This window comes from Dermochelys coriacea, chromosome 9, assembly GCF_009764565.3.
Source record: "Dermochelys coriacea isolate rDerCor1 chromosome 9, rDerCor1.pri.v4, whole genome shotgun sequence".
NCBI classification, from domain to species: Eukaryota; Metazoa; Chordata; order Testudines; family Dermochelyidae; genus Dermochelys; species Dermochelys coriacea.
Window position 1 is genome coordinate 87,824,832 of NC_050076.1, and position 16,561 is coordinate 87,841,392.

A 16,561-nucleotide genomic window follows, 5' to 3' on the forward strand; every position below is an offset into this window, starting at 1 on the left:
TTTTTAATCACCTTGGAGTTTGGGGGTTTTCTTTCACAGACTCTCATCTGATAGCAGTTTATGGTTATCATAATAATGTGGCTAATGTTCTGTAATATAATTACTGCACTGTTGTGAACATTGACAATTGTAGCGGATCTGAGATACAATGGGAGAATAGGTTTCAGAGTAGCAGCCGTGTTAGTCTGTATTCGCAAAAAGAAAAGGAGTACCCGTGGCACCTTAGAGACTAACAAATTTATTAGAGCATAAGCTTTCGTGAGCTACAGCTCACTTCAATTTCATATTTCAGTTAGTTACAGCCTATTGCATAATTACTAGAGGCAAGTTACCATTTAAATTGTAAGGAATGAATTACAACAACAATTATATGGCTAATACAGTCTCTTGAAATGAAAAAAGGAGGCAAAATCAGAATTATAGCATGGATAGAGATTAATTACTCCTCTTAGCAACAAGTATGTTTACTCAAAAAATCAATTGTTTTCAGAAACTTGAATTTATCAATAAAAATCATGAATTAAAATGTTTTCTCAATAAATTTTACAAGAAGTGGTTGTGATGTTACACTCTATATGCTTGTAAGTGTAAATATAATGTAACTGGAATATGCTTTGTGTTAGATAGGCCATGCAACATATCTTTGCAAAGGTTATGATCTACTGAATATATTTATCCTATTTGTATGCATGTATCATTTTTATATCTGAAGTTATGAGCATTGTCTCTTTGCTTGTATTTGAAGTGTTTGATGTAGGAAACACATAAGGAAGGTTTGGCCAATATATTGTGAAGGGGCTATTTAAGTAATTGGGAATACTTAACTAACAATGGACTTTGGGAGGCACCAATCCATATTTGAGCTTTCCTGGGAACATTCGAACTAACATGTAAACATTGGCGTCGACCTGCAAACAACTGAAACGTTCATGGACACGTGACTTGCCCAGGTGGCTACAAACTCCATCTTGTTGCTATGATTTTGCACAGAAGAACAAAGGAGTTTTCATCCAAAAGAGTAAGAACAGACAGAACAAAGTAAGTTACCAAGCAAAATAAAACAAAACATGCCAAGTCTAAGCCTAATACAGTAAGAAACTGAATATAGGTAAATCTCACCATCAGAGATGTTCCAATAAGCTTCTTTCACAGACTAGACTCCTTCCTAGTCTGGGCCCAGTCCTTTTCAGACCAACGTTGTGGTTTATGGCCTGGGTCCAGCAATCACTCACACCCCCTTAGTTACAGTCCTTTGTTCCAGTTTCTGTCAGGCATCTCTTTGGGGTGGAGAGGCCATCTCTTGAGCCAGCTGAAGACAAAATGGGAAGGCTTCCAGGGTCTTTTATATTCTCTCTCTTGTGGGCAGAAACCCCTTTTTTTCTTTTGTGCAAAATCACAGCAACAAGATGGAGTTTATAGCCACCTGGGCAAGTCACATGTCCATGAATGATTCAGCTTTTTGCAGGCCGACACCATTGTTTACATGTTAGTTTGAACATTCCCAGGAAAGCTCAGATGTGGATTGGCGTCTCCCAAAGTCCATTATTAGCTAAGTACTCCCAATTACTTGAATACCCCTTCACAATATAGTGGCCAAACCTTCCTTATGTGTTTCCTACATCAAACACTTCAAATACAAGCATAGAGACAGCGCTCATAACTTCAGATATAAAAATTATATATGCATACAGATAACCTTTGCAAAGATATGTTACATAGGCTATGATCTCCTGACTATATTCATGCTATCTAGCACAAAGCATATTCCAGTTATGTTACATTTACACTTATAAGTATATAGAGTGCAACATCACAGTGGTCATTTAAAAACAATTAAACAAGAGATACTTCCTGATCTGGGATACATGTTTGAATTTTTAGAATTTAAATCAGCTTTGAATCTGGTATAATGCTATATAACAGACCCTAAAATGCCAACATGTTGGAGTTTGTTGTTAAACTTTTGTTATATGGAAATATTGCTATCTAATTAAATGTTGTATTTACCCAGGAGACTTTCTGATCTCTCAAAAGATGCATATTTTTCTTTTTAACCTAAATACATATTTATTGGAAAAAGATAGTAAAACAGCTTGAATAGAACCATTATGATCTCCGAACTAAATATTAACCCTTTTTCATTTTCCCCTTTAATTACTGTAGGACAGATCCTCGGAAGGTGTAAATTAGCATAACTCCATTGCTAACAGTGGAATTGTGTTGCTTTACACTGCCTGAAGAACTGAGTGTACGTTTATTTATCTTTGATTGTGGAATGCCTCTGAAGGAACCAGCATGTTTCTATGATGAATAGAATGTCTTTTATAACTCTCATTTTTTCACTAGAGATTAAATTATTACCAGGATCTGAGCTATGGTAAAACTTGGGTGAAATTGGAAATGTGCAAAACTGATCAGATGGCTAGATATTATTTTTGTTCCAATTATGGCAAGGCTACACTGTGGCCTAAACACAAATATTTACTACATATATATGAACGGTGGAAGATAAGTCACAGCAGAATCTGGCACTACATTTTTCAGCTTTTATCATTTCTTTAGATGGTTTCCCCCCAAAGAAGCACTGGTTTTAAAAGTCAACCTTTGTTTCCTTGACAATGCTCCAACTGTGATTCACTAACAGAATCCAGTTCAAGATCTTGTATAGCATATTTTGTTGATCACCAAGCATAACTTATGGCTGATATGGGAAACAATAGTGATTTTGAGTGAATTGCACAGTTTACTGTACTTGCACTGTGATATTTCATGATAGAGTTTTAAAAAATAAGTCACCACCTTCAAAAATATCCACACTTCTTTCATCATACCAGAATTCTTATTCCACTCAATGTCAGACTAAATCGCATGTGTAAGCGGGGCAATAGTCCTGCTATGGTGGGGAATTTTCCTGGCTTCTTTACTACCCCAGTAAAGTGGACTAGTGAAAGGATCTGAGTCCTCGCTCCCACTTCCTTTACCCAGTGGCCTCCCTTGAGGACTCCCCTTCCACTCTCCTGTCTGATAGAGTCCTCGTAACCCCAACAAGGCTGGGCCCAGGATTCCTGGGGGGCTCGACCCCCAACCCTGCTGTGGTCACCTCGGATAGGGGCTGGGGTGTCCCCACTCTGGGGTACTCTCTCTGCACTGGGCACTTCTCTGACCCACTGACTATTACACACAATTTAAAGCAAATGCAAATTATTTAATCAACAATTAATTTTAAAAAGAATAAGGAAAAATGAGAAAGGTTAAAGGAAACACATCAACCCGCTCTGTGGCAGGGAACATCATAAACAGTGTCTCTAGAATGTCAGGGCCGTTCGCAGTCTGTTCCTTGTAAGACCCAGGCCGCCTTCTCAGGCCCTGGCTGTACTGCACGGATGCTGTGGGTTGGACACTTGCTCTGGAGGTGGCCACATGCTCTCAGGCTCTAAGTGGTAGGAGCCTTCTGCCCAGTGTCGCCCCCGCCCTATTGGGGTTACGATCCAAGCCTGGTCTGCAGAGCCTCTTGGATGAGGCGTCTCCCTGTACTGGGCCCGCTGCCCAAGGTCCCCCTCGTTCTCCTCAGCTGCTCACCACAGCCAGCTCCGGACTGCTCCAGCCCCAGCTCCACCATTCGGTCTCAGCACTGCTGCTGCTGCTCTGCCTCCAGCTCCCTGGGCTGCTTCTTTGGCCCCTCTGGCTCTGGTTGCCACAGCTCTGCTCCCAGGACAGGTCTGCGCTGCAGGCTGCTTCTGTGACTCTGCTCCCAACACTGATCTGCTTCCTAGGCTGCTTTTCTGGTCCCTCTGGATCTGGCACAGCTCTGCTCCCCAGCTTAGCTCGGGCCCCTGCTTTCTCCTTAGTTCAGCCCCACTCTGTCTGACCCAGGCAAATCCAGCTCACACGGAGGACGGGACCTCCCTGGCCTCCTGAATCCCTGATCATCTGCCTGCCCTGTCATTCAGGCTGACCTGGAGCATTGGCCTCTCCCCATTGTTCCTGGGGACTGTCAGTCTCAGGGTCATGATTCCCCATTGACCCTTCCCCCTTTTTAGTACTGGGAGCTAGCAACTAAAACACCCCCACTGAATGTTAGTTAGGGGGCAACAGTCCCCTTACACATGATTGATTGCTCTAGTCTGTTTATCTAGGAACACTTAAATTCCATATTTAAAATCAATACTTAAGAATAAAGTAACACTAGAGCAATTTTGTCAATGTTAGTAAAAATGATGGCTAAAAATTCTGCTGGGGAATTAGCATGTTAACTTACGTTGGTTTTAAAAATTATATAAGAGTGGGATATGCTGGCTCAGTATTCCTTACATTTGGGTGACACTTCTTTCCCCAAGAAATAATAAGATGGCAAGGCAATTAACTTCAGGTGACCAATGTACCCAAGTTATATACTCTTCTATACTTTCTAAAAAGTTTATAGTAGGGTGAGTTACAGTAAGTAGCATAGGCATTAATTGTTTCACTTGGTCTCCTACCCACAGAGTGATCTGAGACATAGAACTAATCCTATTCTTACAGGAATGCATTTAACAACAACAAAAATTGGCATTTACCAACAAAGAAAAAATTTCCCACTAATGTCAATATGGGGGGAGTACCAAGTAAGAAATAGAAAAGAGTTTGGACTTAACTTGTAGAATGACCATCTGTTTCCCCCAGGCCTCTAGTTGTGAAAGGGCCAAAATACATTAGAACCATTGTAGTTCTGCTCCTTTCTTCAAGAAACAGAAAGACCACTAAGGGCTTGTCTTCACTTACTGAGGGATCGACATAGGACAATCGATCCACCCGGGGTCAATTTAGCGGGTCTAGTGAAGACCTGCTAAATCGACTGCCAGTCGTTCTCCTGTTGACTCCAGTACTTCACTGGAATGAGAAGCATAAGGTAAATCTATGGGAGACTTTCTCCCATCAACCTAATGCGGTGAAGACACTGCAATAAGTAGATCTAAGGTACGTCAACTCCAGCTAAGTTATTCACGTAGTTGGAGTTGCGTAATTTAGGTTGACTTAACCCCATAGTGTAGATCTGCCCTAAGAATCTGTAGCTCCTTCTATGCCATAAACCAAATTCTGTGGTGGTCCACTCCATGGATAGGCCTCTTTATGTACATATAGCCTTATTGTGAGCTACTTGTAGCTAAGGGGCTGCAGTAGTAGCTGCATGTTGGGTGCATAGTTGTTCCATAACCTCTGAACAGAGACCATGTTTCCCCCAAACTCTGCCTTGATCGTTCATGAAAATCCAGTATTCTATTCACATAGTTAATACCCCCATGCAATTCTACTGACTTAATCAGATCTTGTTGGTAAGCTCATCATTTATACAGTTTTTCAGGATTTAATAAAAAGTTAGAACCACATAATGTCATTGCCATGATGTAATTTTAGAATAGGTGTAATATTATTTGGCTTCATTGTTACTTTATTTAATTTCTAGTTCCAGCCTAAATGCTGGAAATTACAAACCTTGTTTTTTAAATGTGTTCCCCACTGACAATAAAATTCACATGCACAAGCCTGAGGGGATTAAGGAATATTTATATTTAATAGTAACCTATGAAGATACAATCTCATTTTAGGCCCCAGCTGGCAAACACTTACAGACATCAATAACACAAGTGGTTATCACATGCATAAATGTTTGCAGGTCAGAGGTTTTGTTTTTTTGGTAGCGTTTTTTTTCCTCCCCCTTTTTCAATAAAGCCTCTCCCTCCTCCCACTGAAATAAGGTTAACTTTTAACTCCTTAGTGCCCTTTTGGTCTACTGTCTCCCAGTCTGGCAAAACAACTATGTCACTCTGGCTCACAGCCTGGAAGTGTTAGTGTACCACTGTGTAGTAATTGCCCGGCAGTGGTTTCTAGATGTTTGTGGGGAGCTTTGTATTGCCTTTCTATACAGTCCCCGTTGAATTCAAGGATTATAGATGTATAATAAACATTCCATTACCCCAAATATAAATAGATCAACATGGTCATCCAGTAACCTCATTGACAGGCTCTCACAGAATGTACATAAAATTGTGATGTATTTGTATTCATAACATTATTACATATCGGTCCCATGCCTGTCACACAAGTTACAAATGGTAAAGAGTTTTAAAAGGTTAAATCTGTTCTCTATGATGTATGCTTTACAGTTATGTTCTTTAAAAGAAATAATTTTAAAGGACTCTTTAAAGGACACTGTTGTTGACATTTCATGACTGACATGCAAGTAACAGTTTACAAGCTGATCGGGGACAAAGTTAAAAAGAGACTATATTTTGAATAAAGCCTTTGAAAGCCTAATGTGAGACGCTTGACCACATGTTGTTTATCTAAGCCTCTTTGAAGTACAGGTTTAATCATGCATCTACATGCAACTGTCATGAAAATTCATCACTAGCTCTCCAGATGAAAACTCTGGTGATGTATGTGATAATGATCTTGCTCCAGGAACAAACTTTTTTTTTTTAATGCTTTGAAATATTTTCAATGAAAAAGCAGGTCCTGTGTTAAATTCCACTAATGTGCATGTGTGGTAATCACAGTGTGTTTGCTGCCAACATTGAACATATGGCAGTGATGTTAGATGTTAAAGCCACATGAGTGTCTGGCACAGGACTATAATTTGCATGCTGCTAAGTAGGAGGATATTCTATAGCGAAGCAACTTGGCTTGCTTCAAATCCTACAGATTCCACAGATGAATAAATCAAATCCTTGAGTAAGATTTTTAATACTGTACTATAATATTGTGTTATTTTAAGTGTCTCCAATGTTTGTTTTTAATAAAACCTGGTGAACATTATTAAGCTATTAATGGAAAGCCTCTCTAATCTATATAGGACCTTTTATTATGATCTTAATTTAGATATTGAAGTTTTCTTTCTTGCCTTTGAAATGTTTTATTCAGAATGTTCATTAGCTGAAAAGTTAAAAAATTATCTTTACTTGTGTGCACCCAAACATGACATCTAATCAACTTGCATGCACAAATCTTGAATCTGCACATTCAAGTCTTGGGTATAAAAGTTATATATGTGCAAATATGCAAAATTGTGGGAGAAATTTTAGAACTTGAACTTGGGTTCTTTGAAATCTTAGCATTATAACTTGCAAAGAGCAGTTTAATAGTTATGTCACTGTCATCAAACCAAAATCATCAAAGTTTGACATGCAATCAGGATTATGTTGTTAAAAGCTTATTTTATGTGCTAGAAAAAATCCTTACTCTGTTCTCTTTGTTTCAACCTGACTGATTAAAAGTTAGAGATGCACATGCATTGTTCCACTGGCAATACTTTGTGTGCAGTACTTTCTGAGTGACAGATTAAAGAATCTCTGTATTTTAAATACATTTCTTTTCTTGACAATGTGAATCACATAATCCCCTTTCTTATCCATTTTAATAAGCTGTGCTTTATGTTGATCTAGTGACTGAACATTTGATAAGGATTATAAAAATGTGTTTCATTTATGTTAAATCACCAACATTTCTCTTTGAATCTGACTTCAATAAAGTGTATGGAGATAGACATAGTTCCTTTCCCTGGCCATTTTAGAAAGCACTGATCTCCCATCTAAGGCTAGTGGGCCTTAGCTCTTAATTATATTTCAATTTATTAAAATCATGCCTCTTGTGATAGCCTCCCTTGATAAATGTGCCAAATGTCTGGTTTCCAAGGATAGTTTCCAAGGATGGAGTTGCAGTATGAGGGTAGTGTGTGTTTGAATACAGGGTGGTAGCTCTTGGCAATAAGATTCTCTTACAGGTAACACTAATAATGAGTCTAGGCATAATTTGCATTTTGCCTGCTCCTACTATTATGGCAGCGGGTCCTATGGGACCTGTGGATCCCAGTCCTGCTGCAGGGCTCTGATTTTTGCATGAAATCCAGCAGAATGAAGGTGCCCCCTCTCTACTTTATCTTTGTTTTGAGTTAGAACAATGGGGAAGTTGTATCCAAAATTCCTGACTTCTGAGCAGAAAAGTCCATCATTTCCATCATTCTGGAGAGGGATGATCTCTGGGCTTGTGGGGTGGGGTACAGGATTCCATTGTGTGCAGAGAAGTAAACATGGAGTTTGAGTGTAGCTGTGCACAGATTTATTTCCTAAGTCAGTTTTCCCATTATCCCTTCCTTTAGTTGCAGCTCTGCTCTAACACTGAAACCATCAACCTTCTTTCAGTTAATGTGATTCTCCCTCTACCCTACACCGTCCTTCCCTCATACACGTTGTACATAGCAGTCCCGGCTTGGGTGAGGAAGGCAATTAGGTAGCACGGTACCTCAGGGAGTCGGGCAGGGGAGCTCAACTTTAAATATTGAGCCACTGCTCCGTAGGTTTGTCAGCAGAACCCTCCTGGGAAATAATTGAGTTAGCATAGCCCTTGGGTCTCCTGGATGCACTTTCATCTGCCAGTAACCTAAACATTTGGCCACCTATGTGGCCCCTTGCCGAGGTTAGATAGCCAATGGGTTTGTGTTACTGCAAGCCACATCCAGGCTGATTTTATGCTTCTTGGGGCTCCGCTCCCTGGATAATCAGCATTATAACTCGAGGCTGAATCTAGCTCAGCAGCTTTTATTTTTTAAATTTTTATCTGAGTTTAAAGTAAACTCATTGTAGTCTTTTCATTATAAAAATGAATTATATATGTATATGCTGCCTCTTCCCTGTGACCTTTCAGTATTTTCTTTATCAGATTTCTACCCAGTAACTGGTAGAATAAGTCGGCATGTTGCTGTATGTATATGTAATATACCATTCCTCAATGTGTTGGGATCTGTATAATTCCAAACTTGCTGCTGTTTGATTATTTTATAACATCACTATATAACAGACAACTAGATGAGAACATAACCTAAAGTAAATTCCACAGACCAGAGTTTCTGGTATATGAGGACCACTGGTACAAAATAATGCAGAGTGTAATAATAATAATAATATAGATTCATAGATATTAAGGTCAGAAGGGACCATTCTGATCATCTAGTCCGACCTCCTGCACAGTGCAGGCCACAGAATCTCACCCACCCACTCCTATGAAAAACCTCACCCATGTCTGAGCTATTGAAGTCCTTAAATCATGGTTTAAAGACTTCAAGGAGCAGAGAAGCCTCCCTCAAGTCAACCATGCCCCATGCTACAGAGGAAGGCGAAAAACCTCCAGGGCCTCTCCAATCTGCCCTGGAGGAAAATTCCTTCCTGACCCCAAATATGGCGATCAGCTAAACCCTGAGCATATGGGCAAGATTCACCAGCCAGATACTACAGAAAATTCTTTCCTGGGTAACTCAGATCCCATCCATCTAATATCCCATCTCAGGGGATTTGGCCTATTTACCCTGAATATTTAAAGATCAATTACTTACCAAAATCCCATTATCCCATCATACCATCTCCTCCATAAACTTATCAAGTAGAATCTTAAAACCAGATAGATCTTTTGCCCCCACTGCTTCCCTTGGAAGGCTATTCCAAAACTTCACTCCTCTGATGGTTAAAAACCTTCGTCTGATTTCAAGTCTAAACTTCCTGGTGGCCAGTTTATACCCATTTGTTCTGTGTCCACATTGGTGCTGAGCTGAAATAATTCCTCTCCCTCTCCTGTATTTATCCCTCTGATATATTTATAGAGAGCAATCATATCTCCCCTCAACATTCTTTTAGTTAGGCTAAACAAGCCAAGCTCCTTGAGTCTCCTTTCATAAGACAAGTTTTCCATTCCTCGGATCATCCTAGTAGCCCTTCTCTGTACCTGCTCCAGTTTGAATTCATCCTTTTTAAACATGGGAGACCAGAACTGCACACAGTATTCTAGGTGAGGTCTCACCAGTGCCTTGTATAATGGTACTAAAACCTCCTTATCCCTACTGGAAATGCCTCTCCTGATACATCCCAAAACCGCATTAGCTTTTAGTATTAAAGCAGCTGGAGAAGGCCAGAGGAGAATTGCCCTGGTGTAGGAGAACTCTGTGTCAGCATAGCCACCTCCTGAGCTTCTACTCTTATTTTAGGTCAAGGAAAGGGGCAGGGTGGGGCTTGACAGAGTGGAGGCTACAGTATTCCCAATCTTCCACGGGTGAGGTGTCTCAGTAATCTTTCACTAGTTGTGCAGATTAGAGCTGCCCCCTTGCAGCTGTAACTTGAACCAGGGCAAGGCACTTTGGGGTCAGGAACCTGCAACTGTCCCTGACAGGCACCCCCCACCTCTTCTTTCACTGGATTTTCCAAGGATAATCTGGCTCTGTGTCTGTTGTTTGTTATTCCTACCTACTGATACACAGGGCCAGGTTTCCTTCCTGATGGGACTCCCTTGGCTTCCTTGGGGTTACGCCAAGGATGACTTTGGCCCACAGTCTTTGTAGCAAATCTTATTATAATCGTCAGGGATGAACTCTGAGGAGAGATTAGAGATAGAGATGTCTTCCCTATCTGCTTTGCTTGTTTCTATTCTTCAATCCAACGGGTATGTTCTGCTCCCTGGGGACCTTTTTTCCAAGGTCCTGGAAAAAATTTTGAAGGAGAAATTAATTAAGGACATTGAAGTCAACAGTAAATGGGACAAAATACAACATGGTTTTACAAAAGGTAGATCGTGCCAAACCAACCTAATCTCCTTTTTTGAAAAAGTAACAGATTTTTTAGATAAAGGAAATGCAGTGGATCTAATTTACCTAGATTTCAGTAAGGCATTTGATACCGTGCCACATGGGGAATTATTAGTTAAATTGGAGAAGATGGGGATCAATATGAACATCAAAAGGTGGATAAAGAATTGGTTAAAGGGGAGACTGCAACGGGTCCTACTGAAAGGCGAACTGTCAGGTTGGAGGGAGGTTACCAGTGGAGTTCCTCAGGGATCGGTTTTGGGACCAATCTTATTTAATCTTTTTATTCCTGACCTTGGCACAAAAAGTGGGAGTGTGCTAATAAAGTTTGCAGATGATACAAAGCTGGGAGGTATTGTGAATTCGGAGAAGGATCGGGACATTATACAGGAGGATCTGGATGACCTTGTAAACTGGAGTAATAGTAATAGGATGAAATTTAATAGTGAGAAGTATAAGGTTATGCATTTAGGGATTAATAACAAGAATTTTAGTTATAAGTTGGGGACGCATCAATTAGAAGTAACGGAAGAGGAGAAAGACCTTGGCGTATTGGTTGATCATAGGATGACTATGAGCTGCCAATGTGATATGGCTGTGAAAAAAGCTAATGCGGTTTTGGGATGCATCAGGAGAGGCATTTCCAGTAGGGATAAGGAGGTTATAGTACCATTATACAAGGCAATGGTGAGACCTCACCTAGAATACTGTGTGCAGTTCTGGTCTCCCATGTTTAAAAAGGATGAATTCAAACTGGAGCAGGTACAGAGAAGGGCTACTAGGATGATCCGAGGAATGGAAAACTTGTCTTATGAAAGGAGACTTAAGGAGCTTGGCTTGTTTAGCCTAACTAAAAGAAGGTTGAGGGGAGATATGATTGCTCTCTATAAATATATCAGAGGGAGAGGAATTATTTCAGCTCAGCACCAATGTGGACACAGAACAAATGGGTATAAACTGGCCACCAGGAAGTTTGGACTTGAAATCAGATGAAGGTTTTTAACCATCAGAGGAGTGAAGTTTTGGAATAGCCTTCCAAGGGAAGCAGTGGGGGCAAAAGATCTATCTGGTTTTAAGATTCTACTTGATAAGTTTATGGAGGAGATGGTATGATGGGATAATGGGATTTTGGTAAGTAATTGATCTTTAAATATTCAGGGTAAATAGGCCAAATCCCCTGAGATGGGATATTAGATGGATGGGATCTGAGTTACCCAGGAAAGAATTTTCTGTAGTATCTGGCTGGTGAATCTTGCCCATATGCTCAGGGTTTAGCTGATTGCCATATTTGGGGTCGGGAAGGAATTTTCCTCCAGGGCAGATTGGAGAGGCCCTGGAGGTTTTTCGCCTTCCTCTGTAGCATGGGGCATGGTTGACTTGAGGGAGGCTTCTCTGCTCCTTGAAGTCTTTAAACCATGATTTAAGGACTTCAATAGCTCAGACATGGGTGAGGTTTTTCATAGGAGTGGGTGGGTGAGATTCTGTGGCCTGCGCTGTGCAGGAGGTCGGACTAGATGATCAGAATGGTCCCTTCTGACCTTAGTATCTATGAATGAGATTTCCCTGAGGTACAATTTATAAATTTCTTTCCAGGATTTCTGTGGATGTTTTGTGCTGTTGTTCTTCAAGAAGACCATTAAGAAACTTTGAAAGGAAACCTTGAAGGAAAGGAGATAAAAGGAAACCTTGAAGAAATCAAAACTGTCTTCCAAATGAACCTACAAATTCACAGCAAGGGATTTCATGCATAGTGTACTCAAATAATGCATTAGGTCGAGTGAATGATAGCAACCGCAAAAGTGGGCAGTCTCTTACTGGAGTTATGTTATGTTGGTTGTTTTTGCCCGTTCCTTCAGACAAAAGAGTAGTTTATAAATAGAACAGCTATAAAGCAATTCTCCAATTCAACAATGAATTCAACATCAAAGAGTCACAACTCCACATAAATGAAATGCTAATACAAGAAAATGGGTCTGACCCTCTAACATCTAATCATATGTGCAGTCCTTTACTCAAGCAAACTGTCCTGTTGAAGTCAAGTAAAAACTGCAGGTGATTGACTTCTCAGTAAAGGTTTTGGGATGAGCTCCTCAGCCTGTTTAAAGATCTTTTTATTTCACAATGAACCTTGTTGATCCAGCATTTATAATGAAGGCCTGTATAGCCCATATCTTATTCAAATAACTCCCTGTCAATCAATCAAAAGTAATGATTATTTGGTCTTACAAAAGTGTAAGATGGAAGATTGCAATCTGTTAAAATGATAAACTTATTACAGGAATATAGGACACCAAGGTGATGTTTTAAAAGATGTCTATTCTAAAGGAGTAAGCAAAAATCATTATAGTTGAAGCAGAATCTAATGCTCTGGGGAAATCCTTTTCACCTTGGTGTTTATAAGTTGTGATGCTATATTCTTCTAGGGCTGAAATCAGCAGCTAATTAACTAATAATCAGCTTTGCAGGATGCAAGCAACAAAGCTGGAGCTTAATTCTAGTTCACTACCAGTGAAAGCTGAGCACTCTGCTGGATCTTTCATGTCACTAGCCTTCTCAAGAAGGTCCTTCAGATCCATCTGCAATCATTGCCGTCTATCAACCCTGCCTTTTGTAATGTGGCAATGAATCATCTAAGCATGTTGGTGGAATCCCCCTAACATTCAATAAGTAATAGGTATATCATGTAGATAAGAGCAGTGTGCAAGGAAGAGAAATAGGTGGTATGCTTTGTCCACCAGCTCCTCAGCTGGAGTAAGTCAGTATAGCTCCAAGCAGTTCAATGGTACTACACCAATGTACATTCACTGGGGATTGGACCCAGGGTTTTTAAAGTGGAAGTGTAAGAAATAGTCTTCTGACAGTTTTTGTTGATGCAAGTCTTCAGAAATAAGTTTTCAGACTACAATGGGCTAAGAAAAAAATTCTGATGAATAAAGTTCAGTGACAGTACATGAGTCAGGCACTGGTATTAACATGAATTTATGTATTATCTATCTCATTCCTCTCACAATGGTGCCTTATAAATTCATTAAGGTAAACATGTGAGGTTCTGTATTGCTATGAGTCCTTCAGTCCAATGAGTTGTATTTGATTTTGCTAGTGGAAAATTCTAATGATTAAACTTAAGCAAATACCAAAACCAAACACATTGGGATGCTGAGCCACCAATACTTTTGACATCAAAATAATATATAATCTTGGCTTTTTTTCCTGTATCTGTCATTGTCTCTCCTGCATTCTGCCAGCTAGCCAATCTTCTTGGGATTTATTCTGATATTACAAAATCCTGACATCCTAACTTCAAATAGCTAACTCTTTTTTAAAATGATTATCCTGCCACAAAATGTTTTCGCCTTGCACTCCCAGAATATTCCTTATCCTCAGAATTACACTGGCTCAAGCCTCAGAGATAACTATATTCCCTACCCTAGCATGGGGACATTTAGGAATGAGCTTTTTACCATTTTCGGGCCTGATTCTAAACCCATTTACATCAATAGAAAGATGCCCACTGACTTTAATGTGATTTGGATTAGGTCCTTATTAATGAAATTTCCAGTTTCCAGGTAGGTCCTGAAATATTGGACCTTAATACTATGATACTACTTTATATAGACAAACACATATAAATAATTTTAGAGGTTTGAAATAGCGTTAGCTGTATTTTTCCCCTCCTTCCAAGGCCTGGATTTAGGATTACTAAAGGCATTTGGTCCTATATAAAAAGTAGTATTAATTTTTAAATACTCCTGAACATTTCTAACATATTTTGAAGAAAAAAAATCTAGCATATACAGGACAGATGATGGCAGGGTATAATAAACAGGTTGTATCAGCACTTGTTTGGGATGACTGCACTATTGTGAAACCTAAGCACTCAAACTTGTATTTCAGGACAACCCCTCCCACCAAAAAAGCATGTGATTGGCTTAAAATGAGATTTCTTAAAATTAATATTTTTTTCTTTTGCCTGCTGTTTTTAGAGAGTTTAGGGCAGATTTAGTTCATGTTTTCAAATTTTCTCCATAATCATAAAGGCTAGACATTTTTTTCTTTCTTAGAGTCTCACATAAAGAGTTGACTCTAGGAGCTGGGAGCTTTCATGAGACTTGTGATAAAAATCACAAAAGTTGGCAATAACTTACATAACTCACTCTCTGCCTTCACAAGATGTGAACACTGTGGCTATCCCAAACACTTGTTGATAAACCTTAGACCTTTTCATCATGAGTTTAGATACATATATCGATAAAATAGGAAAGGAAGGGAGATGCATAAGACCCTGAAATCAGCATTCTGTGCTTGATCTGATTTTTTTAAATTGTCTGACAATGTTTGTAGGAAGATACAGTTGGTCTATATTTTGTCTTGCTTTCTTTTATAGGTCACACTTTATATTAAGTTGCCATTTATAACTTGTGTTTAAAGGGTCAATACATTTTCAGTAGGTGTTTTAATAAATGGTTAATTCTTTATTGCTTTTAAGATGTCTTAAGAGTCTCCCCATGCACTTATTTTTGAGCTTCGAATCTCTCCTGTTATGCTATTGATAATGAATCAAATGTTAAGATATCTTACAGTGTTGAAATGATGTATTAAAACAAGTTAAGAATATATACTTCATATATAATGTGTTTCTGGTTGTGTATAAGCATATATATAAGTAATTGTAAGTGTGTGGGTGTATATTTAAGGTCCACAGACATTCTACTAAAAAGAAAATGGTTTGACCAGGAGTACATCTTCACTTCATAGCAATGACCATAAGAACGCCTACAGTACGGAGGTAATAAAGAAAACAATAACAAGAAAGACATCACAGTTTCATTGCTTACATCTGTGAAATTATTTTACTTTCTTTCGTAATAGAACTATCCTAAACCTCTTTCTGCTACATTTTCCTAGTAATGTTGCTGGCTTTTTTCTGCAGTGATTAATAAAAGCCATCCTTGAAGTAAATGGAAGACCAAAACAACCAAATGAGGCTGTTACTGCCCAGGAAATCATTTTTCAATGGGTAAAAGGTCAGGGTTTTTTTTGTCAGTAGATACTCCTGTTGGGAATTTTTATCACCTGTAAAGCACTGCATCTGCAACCTTTGTGAGTATTTTATCAATAACAAATAACTGAATAATTCCACCATTTTTATAAGCCACTCGTCTATATTTAAACAGTATTGAAAGAGAATCTATTGAGAGCATTAGAATAAAGTTGCAGATTTTAAGTATTGTCTCTTATGGCCATATCACAAGTTTAGTTGCTTTATTTTGTTTTACTCTCAATATGCAGCATGTCTATTATCTCCATCGTTTAACACATCACCAGTTTATTCAATTATACTTGGATTTACAGTTGTTTATATTTCCAGCGTGTTTATGTCTGTGATAGTCAAGGTAACTATAGTATTCATGCTGTCTGTCTCGAGATACATTGTATCATCTGATACAGGAACAGGGAGACAGGGTGATCTTGGGGTAAAGCAGGGAACTGGATTCAAGTTGTGTGTATTTCTGCCTTTGATTCAGTGGGACTTTGGGCATGTCTCTCACTCTCCAAGCAGTACACCCATCTGCAAAATGGGTGTAACAGCACTCACCTACCTCATGAGATTGTAATGGGGCTTAATGAAAAATACTTCATATGAAGACACAAAATATTACTCTTACTCCTGTGGGGATATATGAAGGATTCTTTTCATTTAAGTTTGTTTCTTATTCAGTGAAGTTAATTTTTGCTGATAAGTTTAATGTTGCTCTCACTTGTAATGTACATAATCCCTGGGCAGCCAAATTCTGTCTTTCTTTATTCATTTGGGGCCCTATTTTTTCTTTCCTGTGTAAAAACTTTACATCAAAGTAAGCAATAATCTGTAAGATTCACCTTCTCTGAGTTGTACCAAAATTTTTCTGGGGGGGTTTGTTCCCTCCCAAGGAATGAAAAATCAGGATATGCCTCTGT

General features: G+C 39.1%; 1 protein-coding gene across 4 annotated transcripts in view; it reads left to right on the forward strand.

Moving 5' to 3' along the window:
* Window positions 1-16,146, forward strand: part of LOC119861038 — a 362,455-nt gene extending 346,309 nt beyond the window's left edge. For all 4 annotated transcript variants that reach the window (XR_006274135.1, XR_006274119.1, XR_006274115.1 and 1 more), the window contains one exon: window positions 12,197-16,146. The gene's annotated coding sequence lies outside the window, so the exon portion shown is untranslated. The remainder of the gene's footprint in view (window positions 1-12,196) is intronic.
* The last annotated feature ends 415 nt before the right edge of the window (window positions 16,147-16,561 follow it).